This window comes from Hibiscus syriacus, unplaced genomic scaffold (assembly GCF_006381635.1).
Source record: "Hibiscus syriacus cultivar Baekdansim isolate YM2019G1 unplaced genomic scaffold, ASM638163v2 tig00002237_pilon, whole genome shotgun sequence".
In the NCBI taxonomy this organism is placed as follows: domain Eukaryota; kingdom Viridiplantae; phylum Streptophyta; class Magnoliopsida; order Malvales; family Malvaceae; genus Hibiscus; species Hibiscus syriacus.
The window spans coordinates 10,536,823-10,554,012 of record NW_024061918.1 but is presented as its reverse complement, the minus strand read 5'-3'; the positions used below and the strand labels follow the sequence as shown (position 1 = coordinate 10,554,012).

General features: G+C 33.5%; 1 long non-coding RNA gene and 1 pseudogene across 1 annotated transcript; both read left to right on the top strand.

Annotated features, from left to right (window-relative positions):
• Nucleotides 1–299: 299 nt before the first annotated feature.
• LOC120139608 lies at nucleotides 300–14,573 on the top strand. The gene is made up of 3 exons (XR_005517656.1): nucleotides 300–311; nucleotides 3,287–3,291; nucleotides 14,466–14,573. It is a non-coding gene; the product is annotated as an uncharacterized LOC120139608 (long non-coding RNA).
• On the top strand, nucleotides 7,032–10,443 carry LOC120139601 (annotated as a pseudogene).
• Nucleotides 14,574–17,190: the final 2,617 nt, after the last annotated feature.

The window sequence follows — 17,190 nt, the reverse complement described above, 5'->3', positions numbered from 1 at the left end:
GTATGTTGTTGAGAAAAGTAATTTGGTTTTGATCTTTCTCCATAGGGTTATCTAAAAATGACTTAAGAACTTGACATCATGATCGATACAATTGTTCGGGGAAGTCCATGCAGACACACCACTTCCTTGAATAATAGATTGGTTATATGTGTTGCATTGTCTGTACTATGACAAGGAATAAAATGAGCTATCTTTGAGAACCTATCAACAACAAAAAATATATATTCGCGTTCGTTTCTTGTTTTTGGTAACCCCGTCACAAAATCCATGGATTTATCCACCCAAGGCATCTTGGGAATAGGAAGAGGCATGTATAGCCCATGAGGCATGACTTTTGACTTGTCTCTTTTGCAAACAAGGCACCGTTCACACAATGTTTCAACATATTTCCTCATCTTTGGCTAAAAGAAATGTTCTTCCAATATGCTTAGTGTCTTGTCTACGCCAAAATGTCCCATGATGCCTCCTTCATGTGCTTCCTTTGCTAAGAAGCCTCGAATAGAACCTTGTGGTATGCATAACCTTCATTCCTTTAAAAGATATTCTTCATGCCTATATAACTTTCCATTGGTTTTTGCTTCACATATCTTGTCATTCTCTCTAAAATCAAGGTCAGTAACATATTGCTCTTTTATGAATGAAAAACTAAAAAGTTTGGAATTTAAGGAATTAAGTAAAACATGCCTTCTTGGGAGTGCATCAGCAACCATATTATCTTTACCTTTTTTGTAATGTATGACATATCGAAATGACTCAATAAATTCCACCCACTTGGCATGACGTTTATTGAATTTATGATGTCCTTTAATGTGTTTTAAGGCTTCATGATCAATGTGTATCGCTAACTTTTTTGGCCATAGGTAATGTTGCCATGTCTCTAAGAATCAAATAAGTGAGTACATTTCCTTGACATATGTTGGATAATTCAAGGATGCAACACTTACCTTTTCACTGAATAAAGCGATGGGTCATCCCTCTTGAGACAAAACGACACCAATGCCTATTCCCGAAGCATCACATTCAATCTAAGAAGTTTTCTCAAAGTTTGGCAGAACTAGAAGATGTGCCTTCATTAGACACCTTTTGATCTCCAAAAATGCATCTTCTTGTTCTTTTCCCCATGAGAAGTTTGAATCATTCTTTATGATCATGGTTAAGGAGGCGGAAATATAACTAAAATTTGGAACAAACCTCTTGTAGAAACTAGCCAATCCTTAAAAACTTCTTACCTGACTTATGTTGCTTGGGCATGGCCATTCTTGTATTGCCTTAACCTTCTCCGGATCAACCTACAAACCCTGTGAACTTACAATAAAACCTAGAAACGTGAGTTGGTTAGTGTAGAAAAAACATTTCTTTAAGTTAGCATAAAGTTGTTCTTTCATTAGTGTATCAAGGACAAATTTCAAGTGTCCCTTGTGATCCTCCATAGTCTTGCTGTAAATTAGAATATCATCAAAATAAACAACAAAAAACTTACCAATGAAGGGCTGAAGGACATGATCCATTAGGCGCATGAAAGTACTAGGTGCGTTGGTTAAGCCAAAAGGCATGATTAACCATTCATACAAACCTTGATTCATTTTGAATGTTGTTTTCCATTCGTCTCCTTCACGTATTCGGATTTGATGATAACCACTTTTCAAATCAATCTTCGAAAAGATACATGCTCCACTTAGTTCATCAAGCATGTCATCCAACTGAGGTATAGGGTGGTGATATTTGATGGTAATCTGGTTCACTGCTCGGCAATCCACATACATTTGCCAAGTTCCATCTTTCATTGGAACCAATAGGACAGGTACAACACAAGGACTCAAGCTTTCCCTTATGTAGCCTTTATCTATTAGTTCTTTGACTTGCTGTTGCAATTCATTGGTTTCCTCGGGATTGCTTCGGTATGCCGACCTATTTGGTATGGTTGCTCCTAGGATTAAATCTATTTGGTGTTCAATGCCTCGGATAGGAGGCCATCCATTTGGAATTTCTTTAGGGAATATGTATTCAAATTCATGCAAAAGATAAAAATAGAAGAAGGCAAACCTTAAGGGGAATTAGTAATAAGGAAACTTTATTTGTAAATAAGTACAAGAAAAGTTTTGTTTGCTGCCAAATGTTTCCAAACTTTCCCTCATTTGGCATAGATGTTCATTTTAGGAGGATAAGATTTCTTTTCATCAATGACTTTCTTTATTGTTTTCGTGCTCTTGCAAATGGCAACTTGTCCTTCATGCACTTGAACTGGAGATAGTGGCACCAATGTGATTCTTTTACCTTCATGTTGGAAAGTGAATTTATTGGTGAATCCATCATGCATAACCCTTTTATCAAATTTTCATGGTCTTCAGAGCAAGATATGGCTGGCATTCATGGGCACAATATCACGTAGGGCTTCATCTTTGTATTTTCCAATAAAAAATGGTACAAGCACTTGTTTTGTGACTCTTGTCTCACCAACATCATTAAACCATTACAATTTATAAGGGTTAGGATGCTTTATGGTTTTCAATCCCAATTTCTCCACCATTAGCGTGCTGGCCACATTGGTGCAACTTCCACCGTCGATGATCATCAAGCATACTTTGTCATTTATATGACAATGAGTATGGAGGATGTTTTCCTCTGTTAATCTTCATGATATTATATGTTGAGAGTCCTTTTGACCACTAGGACACTGTAGAAAGTAGAAGGAAGATATTCTTACAACATGTTAGTAAAATAATTAATAAAATGAGATTATAGGACCTTACCAAGTAGTTCACTCACAAAGCCTCACAAATCCACTCAAAAGAAACTAGAATGTCACATATCACTCGAGTTTGGACGCTAATTGCCTTTTGTGTGTCCTATGTTGTTCTCAATGCTTTCTTTGCCTTTTCCACTCAGTTCTCTTTAAGCAAAGTCTTTAAAAGACTTACTCAAGACCTTTCAAGTAGATTAACTTAGTGTGCATTGCTGCAAAGTATGGTTAGGTATGGAAAGAAAAATATATTGTAAACGATAGTTTAGAAATAGAAAGAAGAGAAAGAAAGCGTTACTCACTTTTCAAGTGCTCACAACCCCACCAAATCACCACAGTCAAGTCTTCAATTAGCCTTGACTTTAATGATAGAGATGAAGAAGAAAGCTTTGTAATATTTCAATTGAATGTACCTCTTTTTTGTGTTTTTTGAGATTCTTTTTTTATTTTTGAATCAACACTTATTTTTTATTATTTTTATGTAAGACTTCATTTGTTATATTACTGCTTCTTCCACCTTTTCCTCTGATTACCATATGATGTAAGTTGAGGTAGGCTCCAATGTTCTATGAAACAACGACAACTTGATTGTAGGACTTAGGAAGTAAGCAAGCACCTACATCAAGTGAATGACTCAAAATAGAAGGGTTAAATGTAAGTAAATGTAAAGGTTTTAAGGTAGGTTTGAAATATTATAATGAGTACGGAAGATGGTTAAGTGTTTGGGCTATGGTAATGGTTATGAAAGAAATGGATAGTTTATGAAAAGTATCTTGAATAAACCAAGGAAGAACCAATGCTATATGGAGCAGAGACACAACCTTACAAATCTATTCAAGGGGTGCTAGAATAGGACTTGGACCCACTGTCTATAAGAGAGATAGGAACCATAAGTATCAATGGAAGAATAAAGGGATTGACGCCACAAGTGTTACTGCTTGATAAGTCAATAAATTATAAAAAGACTAAGTAAAAGATAATTATTCTCACAATATATTTGATGAACAAAGGTTGTTTTTAAAATGAAATATGATAGCCTATTTATACTAAATAAAAGAAAACAAGGCCATTAACTAGATGACTATTCGACCAATGTATCATTTTAATTAAAGACATAATTAATTAAATACATGCATGATGAAATGAGATGATGATTCGGCCTAGATAAAGGGGAATGATCCTTGGCTCTTCAATTTGTCTCCAAGTTGGTTAGTTATCAAGCCTTGGCCGAATCGATAGGTGACTTCTCATTTTGGCGCCTAAGGAGTGCACATGCAAGGCACACGACTAGGGGGCACACACATTGCACAAGGAGTCTCCATTGGTCTTTTGGTTTGGTTTAGGCCATAGGATGATATGTAAAGTCTTTGGCAGTCAAGAGGTAAGCTAGAAACATGGTGAGTTAGGTGAGTGTTTTGTTAGTTAACTAGGTGAGCTATAGCTTGATGAACTCAAGCTAGCTAGCTATGGTCTTCTATGCTCCTCAGCTACTCTCCCAGCTACATCCAACTACCTTTAGTCCACTTTTAGCCACTTTAGTCCATATGGCTTCCTCAGCTAAATTTAGCTCCATATTATCTCCTTCAACTGAATTGAGCTTCCATGTGATCTCCACGAGCTGCTATAGTCTTTATGAACTAATTTTGAGCTACCATGCTTTTCCAAATACTCCACCAAGCTACCATAAGATGTGTCTTCCCTTGATGTACCTACATGGATAAATGAACTAAGGTAAAATAAAAGAAATGAGCTTGAATGAATCAAAATGCATGTTGTTGTGCATGCATAAGTGCTTGTGAGCTATGAATGAATGCCATGAGCTAAGTATATGATGATGCAATAATAATGAGCTAATATATAAGTCTTAGGAGCTGAATTATCATGCAATGAGCTAAAGAAATCATGAATGACATGCTGCCATATTATAAATATAATGGAATCAATTCAAATGAATGCAAAACTAATGTAAATCACTAATAAACTAATTAAAGATGTGACATATTATTATGCAATATATTATGTTATATAGCTTATCATCCAAAGCTTGTATCTTATCAAATGAATGGAAAACATTAATGCAAAGGTTAAAAAGTACTTCTCTGAATGCCTTAGCCTTAGATCGCGTAAGGGGACCTTTGGGCATGATTCTTGGATCTTCATTGAATTCCTTGGGCGTGCTTGTATCAGTGACCGTATATCCCATATGTGTAGCAAAATTGTTGGAGTCCTTCGTATTCTAGTTTCTGTATGAAGTTGTTGATTCCAATGCACAATTTGAAGGGTTTATTCAGGTCTACCATTACCGCTAGTCTCACGAACTTGCCTCTTTCCCTCTCTTGGTGTTATAATCCACTTTTATTACTTGTCTTACCACCTTCGTAATTCTTCGAAACAAAGGTTTACAGTAGTATTGGTATGGTAAACCGGGTAATCGAATCTAAACTATAACATGTGAGGGGTGTTTTTCCGTTGTAGAGAAGCTTTTACTCCATGGTTGCGCCGTTAGATAGTTCCCATAAATCGTCCATGGTCATTCCGTTAGGACATCATTGTAATCCCTTTCATCTTCGAATCTAACAAAATAGTAGTTATTTTCAAGATCGATGAGTTGCAGTTCCCCTTTTGGCCGCCAGAGGCAGTGAGTTTTGTTGAGTAGGGTTTTTGTAACCTATTGATCATCCTAATAATCTCACTATTTTCTCATGCTTCTATCGATTTGGTCATGGACTCTTTCAGAGAATTTGATCATCGGGATTGTGCCAGATTCGTCCACAATACAATTTTCATCCAAAATGACTACTTCTTCTATATCGAAACCTTGGACAAAACCTTCATTGTCGTGTGCATATGGATTCTTGGCCGCCTTTGATGCATATGATGCTTTATGAGTTGTTTCCGGATTTTTCATTGGTTCAAGATTGATTTCCTTATATGTTTCTTTGTTTCATCGTCTTCCATATCGATGGCCTCCGTTTGCATGGCTATTGTATCCTCTGCAGACTCATCTTTCCTTATCTTTTTAGCCGTTTGTTGGTCTTCAGACCGAATAGGGGAACCTGGACATTCCAGTATGGGCGGTGTACCCAGATTGGGTGTATTTTCTGATGGTCTTCTATTGAGTTTCCTTTGTGAGCAATATTCCTCTGTTTAGGGTTTCTTGGGGTTTTTTTTTATAACGATATCTTCCATTGATCTCTCGTTATATTTAGTAGTTTGTTTAATAATATGTTATTATTATTCAGTGAACTTTATTAGTTCAGGGATTAATGATTAGGCACAAATTTTATTAAATTTAAAAAATACTCTTTCTTAATTTTTATTTATACAATAATTAATAAATATGGTTTTAAATGAAAATATTATTTAGCTGAATAGATTATTAATAGTTAAATAAATAAAAAAGAAAGAAAGAGTGATTTATAAACAAATTTGAAGGGCAAAGAATGCCCCGAGAGCAACTTGGTAACAGCAATAAACACCGCAGCTCCCTACCCCGTGAGAATTGGTTTAAAATGCTCCTACTTCAATCTCACGCTCCTTATAATGTACGTGTTGTTCTCCCCCAACCCCCGCTAAGCGACTTTTTTTCTTCTTTATCCATTAATATATATTTAGGGTAAACTATACAAATGGTCTCTTGATTATAAAATATTATTTTGTTAAGTCTACTTATTATTAAAAATTATAAAATAATTTTTTAATTATACGGTGTTGATTTTCTGATTCCTCAACTATGCAAAGTTATAAATAATCATCTGACTATTCGTTTTTCAAGCTTATTCATTTTCATGAAAAATTGAAAGTTGTCTGAACTAGATGTTAACTTGTTAACTATGATATGATAAAATCTGATCTTATTGATCCTAAAATTGTTTGAGCTATATTTTTTAGATTAAATGTTTGTTTACATTATCTCATCAAGCTAGTGCTTGAAATATTATATTACCGCATCAATGTTTCAAAGCAACAACGGTGTCAATAAAGTTATTAAAATATAATTTTATCATATCTTAATCAATATGTTAACGTCTTGCTCAAAATATCATTAATTTTTTATTAAAAAATTAATTAAAAATATATGAATTATTTTATAATTTTTAATAATTGAATACTCTATAAAATAACACCAATTATTGGAGATTATGTTATAACTTTTAATGATTGAGACACAACAAAATAATTTCTTATAATTAAAGGACCATTTGTGTACTTTACCCATATATTTACTATATCATGAGCCGCCCGATCCTACATAAACTTCTGTACTTTGGTTTTTTCTATTGATCTTTCCAAAGTATCCACTGTTTTCATGAATCCTTGCAGCCTCGGAATTTCACCAATCCCGTGGAAATTAGGGGAATGAAACGGGGGAAATTAAAATGCGGGTAGAACTATGGGGGGAGAATATGGGATTGGTATAAGATTCAATACAAATTCGATTCAACTAAGAAACAGCCGTATGGTATTGGAATATCGTCAACGGGCGGAAGATATGAACATGGCGGTGGCCTTTGGATATCGGTTTCGATTCCGATCGGAAATCGATTCTTACTCAATTGCTTCCGAGGCATTCTCTGAAAAACAGCAGATTCTCTCATCGCCTTTGCTTCCCATTGGGGTCAATTTTGACCTCTAATAGCGTTTTCTGCCTTTTTGTTCCCTTCTCATTTGTTTTCTTTTTTCTTCTTTTTTTTGTGTGTGTGGATTTTTTGTTGGAATATTCGATCGTGTTCTGTAGTTGTGGCGTGGTTTAGTTCTTTCTGCGTATAAAAAGATGGAGGCGGCTGATGGTTGTGATTTCGCCGAGAAAGATCGGTGGGGTCGGTATGTACGGGTATATTTCGGCTCCGAATTTTTGTTATTGTTTATATATTTTTCTTCGGTTTTGCATTGTTAGGGTTACCTATATCTGTTTGGTTGCCAAGAATCTTTGAAGAAATCAATTTAACTTGTAAATCTCGAATTCGGATGGAATTTTTTTATAGTTTTTCTCAGATATATCAAATGCTGCTTACATTTTGGCTTAAGTTAATAGAAATTTAATAAATTGTGGCCCAAGGGCAATTTTTTTCATTAATTTTCTTCATTTTCCTGAATTTAACCAAAAATTGTTTGTCCTCAACTTTTATTGTACTATTAAGTTTGCAAATTACTCATGTTTTAATGAACAAGACAAATTTTGATTATAAGTAATGCCTTTGCCATTTTTATGCGGAATGCATATGTTTGGCCAACCTGAATGCGAATGTTGTCAAGCTATGCATAAAGTCTTATATTTTCCTTCATTAGAATTTGAATATTTGGTTCTTTTTTATTTAGTGATATATTATTTTTGGTTTGGTTTGTTTTTATTCCTTCAGTATGATGAGATCCTGGGGAAGGGAGCATTCAAGACTGTGTATGGGTTCATCACCTATCTTCTTTATATTCGGTTAACTTTTATAGGAATGTGGTTTTGATTGATTGATCCATTTTGGCTGCTACATTGTTTTTTCCTTAGTTACAAGGGATTTGATGAAACTGATGGAATAGTGGTTGCATGGAGCCAAGTCAATATCGAAGATGTATTGCAGACACCTGAACAATTAGAAAGATTATATTCAGAGGTTCACCTTTTGAAGTCGTTGAAGCATGAAAATATTATGAAATTTTACAACTACTGGGTGGATGATAAGAACAAGGCCATCAACATGATAACAGAGTTGTTTACTTCGGGGAGTTTAAGGCAGTTAGTTCCGTGAACTTCTCTTATGCTTGACTTTGCCATTCATTTATGATATACTGAGATTTGGTTTCAATTTTAGATACCGTAAGAAGCATAAGAGTGTTGATTTGAAAGCCATCAAGAATTGGTCACGGCAGATCCTTAGAGGCTTACACTATCTGCATAGTCCCAATCCTCCAATTATTCATAGAGATTTAAAATGTGATAATATATTTGTAAATGGAAATAATGGAGAGGTAAAGATCGGAGATCTTGGGTTGGCAACCATCATGCAGCAGCCCACTGCTCAAAGTGTAATTGGTACTTTGTTTTCTCTAAATAAGTAATTTGGTGACTTTTGCTAATCTGTTTCAGCTGAAACTTCTAATGCTTTGTTCTTTGTGCAGGCACTCCTGAATTCATGGCTCCAGAGCTTTATGATGAGGAATATAATGAACTTGTCGACATTTATTCTTTTGGTCTGTGCATGTTGGAGATGGTTACTTGTGAATATCCATATAATGAATGCAAAAATCCAGCACAAATATACAAGAAAGTTTCATCTGTAAGTTGATGACTATCTCCGATAATGAATATCCTCCAGAACACTCTTTTAAGTGGTCGGTTGAACTCTCTCAACTCTTTCCCTGCAGGGTATTAAACCTGCTTCCCTTGGTAAAGTGAATGATCCCCAAGTAAAGCAGTTCATTGAGAAATGTCTTCTTCCTGCTTCTATCAGATTGCCAGCTGTGGAGCTCTTGAAAGATCCATTCCTTTTGGCTGAAATTCCCATGGAACATCTCAGTGTTCCACTGCAGTTACCAAATCTTATCCCCCAATTAGTAAACTCGTTCCAGTCCGATCCTCATACAATGGACATAGATCCTAATGGCAAAAACCTTGGAAAAAGCATCAATGGAACTGCTCAGTCCACAGCTGCTGAGCTACAGTATTTCACAGAGAATAATGAATTCAGGTTAAAAGGGGAGAGAAATGATGATTGTACAATTTCTTTGACCTTGCGCATTGCTGATCAATGTGGTAAGTAAATTTGTTAGAAAAAATCTTACTCCATATTCAAAAAATGAATTATGCACCATTGCTTTTCTTTTAACAGGTCGAGCTAGGAATATCCATTTTTTATTTTATCTAGATTCTGATACCGCTATTTCAATTGCTGTGGAGATGGTTGAACAACTTGATTTGTCGAATGAAGATATAACTGTCATTGCGGAGTTGATTGATAGCCTGATTTCGGATCTTGTACCCTGCTGGAAACCTCCATTTGGAAGCAATTTACACTTACGAGATGACATAGGTTGCCCAAGTAGTTTCACTATTAAAACAGTTGGTGAACAAGGCGTTTTCTCAGAGTTGGCTGTCGCGAAATGTCAAGATACCCAAGAGTCTCTCAGTTCCGATATATAGACTGTATCAGATGTGATGGTAGCAACAGATCAGAATAATAGCGAACCAATGGAATCTTCTGATTACAGCAATGATGGATGTCACATAGGTTCAAGCACATATGACTTTGGTCTGGATATTGGGTGGGTTTATAATCATCTTAGACATAAAGAGGCGAGTGATGAGGAAAACCGTTGTGAATCTGTTGTGATAAACGATTCTGCAAAGAACTCCGATACATCCAACGTAATGGATTCATGTTCTTTTACATCACAAAAACCTGAGCTTTTCAAGCATTTGCTCAGTGTCATTGGAGGACAAGGATAAGTTCGAGGAGCTGAAGTTGGAGCTTGATGCCATTGATTCACAGTATAACCATTGCTTTGAAGAGCTCATAAGGTTGAAAGAAGCAGCAATGGTAAACGCCAAAAAGAGGGGTAACAAAGAAGAATCTGTTGTATGATTTGCACTTTCCCCGCTTCACTTAGCTTGTGATACAACTTTTTTTCACAAGAAAAATAATTTCTTGACGGATTTCATTTATTTGATCCTTCTTTTTGGGCTAAATATCGAATGGTGGTTTGATTTTTTTGGCATTGTTGGATCTATGTTCATTGTATGAAACGCAAGTATTCTCATTTTTTTGTGCGATCAAACCGAATTTGATGATTGTCGATTTGAGTTCGAGTAACTCAAGCTATCAAAAAAGTTGATTTTGATCATGTTAATATTGAGCTTCGAGTTTCCTATCGAGGCCGAATTTGAACTCATCACTACTCTAGTTCATTTTAATTACACTCCAGAATAAACTTCATCTCAATCTTTCTAGCCTTTCTAAATAATCGAACTCCATAACTAGAAGCTTGTAGATACAGCAAAAGCACGTGCTCTCAGGCTCATTCAATTTTGTTAGCTTTAAGCTTAATAACATCCCATCCGCTGGTCCAAAGGCAACTACACTAAGCTAAAGATTTATTAATATCATAATTAGCGGCAGAAATTGTTCTTTAGACAAGTTTAAGTAATTGTCTGCATCACCAGGGAATCGAATATACATTAATATTCTCGCAAAGTCAGTATCGATAGGCAAAAAATTAAAATAGATAACATATGTAAGAATAATTATTAGAGATTGTCACGTAGCTTGAAAAGTCCAAATTCTGTCAACATGGAGAACTTTCGGCCTTTACTATACCTGTGAAGAAATATCATGACACAACCTAGGCTGCAAGTTAACAATATATCCATTTGATTGCCCGGGACAATCATGTTACCCAATCACTAAACAGCCCCAAGTCCAATTATAAATATAAGGTACAGCTAGTTGGAGGCATATTTTTAATGAATGAAGATGAAGTTTCGGATCATAAAATTATGGTTTTATATTTACTTCTTGAGACTTTTACAACAGTATATAATATGCTTAAAATAATTGAATGAGAAATTGATACTCAATGTAAACTACTTGTAACTTACGTTGAAGAAATAAAAAGCTTATATTCCACATTGGTAGGGTACCAATTGTGAGACGTATTTATATACATGAATCACATCTTTTTAAATTTCGTTTGGAATTAAAAAAAAGAGATAAAATTAACTAAATTTAACGACTCTTTAATTTAGACATTATTTTATGTAATTGTTACATTAATTCATAATATGAAAAATATTATGCACTAATGATTCCTTGATTCTTGAATATTAGTTGTTCCATTATTCAAATTTTCCAAAAATTTTCTAGTGCGAATCTCCCATTTAAACCATATAAACCTACAACGTTAGACACAAATTCAAAGAATATTTTCTCTAATTCAAACGTTTTCGGTGATAGAAAAAGGTAAGGATGCAATTCGTTGATCATTGAAGTCGTGCTACTACAGTCTTCATCTTACTGTTGTATAGTGAGAGACAGTCGAACAGTGTTTGTAATATCCCAAATTTTAGTTAATTACCAAAACATAAATTTTGAAAGTTTGATGACCAAAGTATAAATTGGGAAACGTTTAGGTGTAATACTCCAAATATTAGGTCAGGGACTTTATTGAACAGATTTGAAATTTGAAGATTTATTTGAATAAAGGGTAAAAGATGGGGAATGATTTGGAATATTGTTAGACTAAATTGTATAAATAGATGAATAAAGAGGGCATTTTGGTCCTTTAAAGGAAAATAAATTTTAAATTCATTTTCTAATAAGGTATTTAATAAGGTATTATATAAGGGGAAAGGGGAATGAGATTAGCCAAAAAGTTATTTCTCTTTTCTTCTTCTTTCCCGTGGAGCAAGCTCTCTCCCATAGCAAAGGTGAGGTTTTATTTAGATAGTTTCTTCTTCCATTTTTGGTTGGTTTTTGAAGCATTGAATATTATAGAAGCTTAAGGAAGGATTAAATATGATTAAACCTAAAAGATGAATGAAATATGGGAGATTTAAGGAAATGGGTTTTGTAATGATATGTTATGATATGAGTATTTTATTGATGTTTACTACTAGATTTGACTTGTCAATAAAGTAAATAAGAGATTATAAGCATTGGATGAGTTTAAAAATAAGTTAGAAAATATAGTGTGATTCTTAGATTCAAGTAAGCTTGAGAGATTTTAGATGTTTTAAGAAACTAAATGAAGGAATGTTAATATGGATAAGTAGAGAAGAGTTTAATAGTAGTATTGTGGGTAAACATAAAGAAATTTGACTAAATTTGGGTAAGTTTTGTACTGAAAAATGTAAAATCTGGGTAAGGGTATCGGTACTGATAGAACAGTACCGATACTATAGGCTTAAAATCAGAAGAATTCACTGAGTAGTATCGATACCGATTCAAGTGGTATCGATACCAAGAGGGGCGTATCGATACTATGAGGATGGTATCGATACCATTGTTAACAGAATGCAGAAATGATATCAGTACCACAATAAGGTATCGATACTATAGTATAGTAGTATCGATACCATGGTAGGGGTATCGATACTATTGAGTTAGAAATGTTAAGATAAGCTAAGATTGTTATAGAAAATATAATAATATGTACTCTTGAGTAACGTTTAAGTATAATTGTTAGGAAATATACTAATAATTGATATTATACGTGTCTTTATTGGATGCTTGAGTAAATCGAAATCAAGCTCTCGAGTCAAAAAAAAGGCAAAGACAAAGTACCTGAGTAATCAACTTTGTATTTTGGATATAATAGCGAGGCAATCTAGGTTAGTGCATTTATTATGTACGTAGATGTTACAGTAATTATAGATTTATGATTTATTGATATATGTATGATGATTATCGTATTGGCACTAAGTGTGCAAAAAACTAAGAAATTCATAATTAGTTTATGAATTCCCGTATGGGCATTTTAAGTGCAAAAACTAATAAATTATATGAATTTCTGTATTGATAGTGAGTGTGCAACCCACGTAAATTATAATAAGTTTGTAAATTACCGTATTGGCACTACGTGTGCAAACTATAGAATTTATAATGAATTGAAAGAGTTAAGTGATATTATAAATAATTATTAGAGTAAAAAAAGTTCTAAAATAAAAGATTAATTGTCTAACTGTGCATTTGGCAGAAATGTGTCAATTATGCCAGTTAGATGAACGGTTAAATACCGTTGAGTAAAAGATTAATAGTCTAACTGCACATTTGGCAAAAAGGTGTCAATTATGCTAGTTAGATGAACGGTTAAATACTATTGAGTAAAAGATTAATAGCCTAGTTGTGCATTTGGCAGAAAGGTTTCAATTATGCCAGTTAGATGAACAGTTAAATACCGTCGAGTAAAAGATTAATGGCCTAGTTGTGCATTTGGCAGAAAGGTGTCAATTATGCCAGTTAGATGAATGGTTAAATATCGCTGAGTAAAAGATTAATGGACTAGCTGTGCATTTGGCAGAAAAGTGTCAATTATGCCAATTAGATGAACGGTTAAATACAGTTGAGTAAAAGATTAATGGCCTAGCTATGCATTTGGAAGAAAGGTGTCAATTATGCCAGTTAGATGAACGATTAAATACCGTTGAGTAAAAGATTAATGGCCTAGTTATGCATTTGACAGAAAAGTGTCAATCATGTAAGTTAGATGAAAGGCTAAATGCCTTTGGGTAAAAGACTAAAGGAATTACAATGAATTTTGATATAAACGATGCATAAGTGGTATGAAATGATGCCATATATATATAATGTGAATGGACTTCATAAAGGAAAACATAAACAGTATATAATGGGCATGAAAGGATGCCCCAAATGAAAATACAAAACGGTGTATTAATAGTATTTAAGGAGTCACCCATAATGATTATAAAAGATACATGATCAATTGGCACTTTGGTGCAATACATGTATAGTGCTTTCTCATTTAATGTACACACGACAAATAAAGAATAATGGGAAAAATATACAGAATGATAGGTATGATGGGCCTACTAAGAATAATTGCAATGATTGTATGAAAGAATTATGGTTTAACTGAGAAGGGCTTATATGGTCTTTATGAATTATGCAATTTAATTCGTCATCCAGTAGTCATAAGATACTTATGTATAATTTGTGACAGCTTTATAGTATTATGTTTCGCTAAGTAAATACTTAACGTGTGTTGATTTCACGCGTAGGAAACAATCAAGGTTTTGTCGAGTAAGGAGTGAAGCAATAATAACTTTCATCAATTAAAGGTTGACTCGTCAGTAACATAGGGACAATCTTATTCATTTTGAAAACTTAGTTGGCATGTAATTGAACTATAGAAAATATTTTATAATGTATTTAAAGTGGTAGTTTTAGTATTTTGCTTCTATGAATATCATACTTTGTCGTTGTTAAAGTTGAAACAAAATTTTACGGGTTTTCAAATGACAAAATGTTTTTTAAGTGATGTGACCTTTGTATATCGTGTACAGAAAGGTATACGGGATATGGGTGTTACATTAGGGACCAAAGTGGTAATTTTCCTAAAAAGAATTTTTATTCCATAAATAAATAGTTCACCTCCAATAATGTGTTTTGGTGGTAATTAGATTTATGATCCGGACTTTGTGTTAAAATCTAGAAAGTGTTAAAGTCCAGTAAAAAATCGGTAAATCAAATCGAGTATAAATTCTGAGAAAATTTGAAGGATGATAAATTAAGCTTAAAAAATATTATTTCCAAATTTTTAAAATGACGAAAAATAATATAGATCATTGGATTTGAGAATTTATTTCCATGTCAATTTGGACCGTTGGATGAAAATGGCAAGATTGAAATTTTCAGAAAGTTGCATGGGTAAATTGGTAAAGGGTATAATATTTTGTTCATCTGTGACTTTGGGAAGATGATAGGAGTTATGTGGCTTGGTATGAAGGTAATTATCAAGTTTGATCAATGGTGAAATTGTCATTTCTCAATTAAATGAATTTTTAATTCATTTAAGCTAAATAAATGACAAAATAACATGAAATTAAGGAAATATTTCATGTAAGCTTTCTCATCTTCTCCAACCTAGCTATGACTCCCTGACCAAGGTAAGAAAAATTTTAATTCTCATTTTTGGGCAATTTCTTTTGAATTTTGGATTGAACCGTGAAATAGAAAATTGTTCTATTTAAAACACGCTATCATGTGGTACCAATATTGCATGCTAATCTTGCTTGAGTTCAAAGATCCCAAATTCTAGGGTTTATGTTCATGTTAGGGTTTAACTAGATTGTGAGGTTTTTGATGTTATAGAATCATTTCCAAGCTTGATTGATGATTAAAATCACCTATATATGTTCATAGAAATTTCACCTAAACCCTATATTGGGGAAAGTTTATGATTTGATGAAATTAAGTTAGCGGTTTGATTATAGAGACTTGGAAATATTGAATAGAGGTTGATTTCATGCTTTAATCCATTGAAAATCAAGGTAATTTAACCCCCTATATTTTTGGCCTTAGGGTTTTAATTGGGGAAAAATTGTGAAAATTTTCCTATAGCTTAGAAATGATATTTGAGGGTTCTAAAAGCCTTAGAAAAAATTTAGGACCATTTTGTAATTTTTCAAAAGTTGGAGACCTATTTGATAATTTTGAAAAGTTATGGAGTAAATGTGTAATTACTCAATAGTTGATCTTCATTGCTGGATTTTTATTTTAAAGGGTTGAAATTGGGCTATTTTGGGAAGTTAGCAAAGTTTGAGCATCAAATGGTAATTATTGAGAAAGTTAGTGACTTAAGTGGTAATAATGGTATTGTTGAGGTATTGGGTCGGAAATTAGATGCTGGAAATTTATTTAGTTGTTTGAGACTTGAATTGAAGAAATAATGGTGAGGGGCCATTATGAGTAAAAAGGAAAAGTTAAGATGAATTCTAGAAGAATTCAAAAATAGTAGTACTTTTGAGTATTATTATTATGCTTAAAATGTTAGTAAGAATACTAACATGTATTTTATATTTGTATATGCTATGCATTGATACGTTTGTAGATCGTGATCAAACTCATGATACAAGCAAATCGAAAGGCAAGGAAAAAGTACAAGAATAATCGGATGTCGATAGTAAGGCATACTAGGTGAGTGCATTTTATTATGTAATTATATGATATGATGAAGACTTGCGATGAGTCAACCTCGAGTGTTTTAGTAAGCATGTTTTTAACGCATCTTGAAATATTTTCATAAAGTTTTATAAAAATGATTTTATTGAATGATTTTAGGGTATTAACTGACGTAAAACAAGTGGGTGTGTTTCAGACTATTATCAGATGTTAATGTTTTAGAATAAATTTTTAATCTGCGATTTGGATATAATAGCCTATTGTATGTACATTGAGAGTCTTAGGTGCAATTTTAATACTTTGAATAAGGTGGTTATCGATCGATTTTGTTTAATGCATTATTGCGTTCTTGTAGTAGTACATTTGTTGTACTATGGCACTATGTGTGCAAGGATGGTGTTCATAATGAATTACCACTCCGGAATTGTTAGTATAGTGTCGTTGTGTACTATAATAACTATACATCATTGTAGCACTTAGGTGCTAATTGTGTACCTTACATACCCATATGTCATACATTGGGTTGTGAATGGATTTTCGAATACAACAACTTTGCTTATCAAGTCAGTTTTATGCATTTATATATTTTATACGAAATAAATTGTATTTTGATCTCTTATGATTACCTATGTTTTTAAAATGCCTTACTCACTTTATTATTCCTCACTAAGTGAATACTTAGCGTGTGATTGTTTCACGCGTAGGTTTTAGCATACTTTCGGGGTGAGGAGTGTAGTCGATATCATCTGTCAAGGATTGCCTCATTAGTAACAGTATGACATCTCTATATGTTCTTTTGATATTACTAGATGGCATGTACTT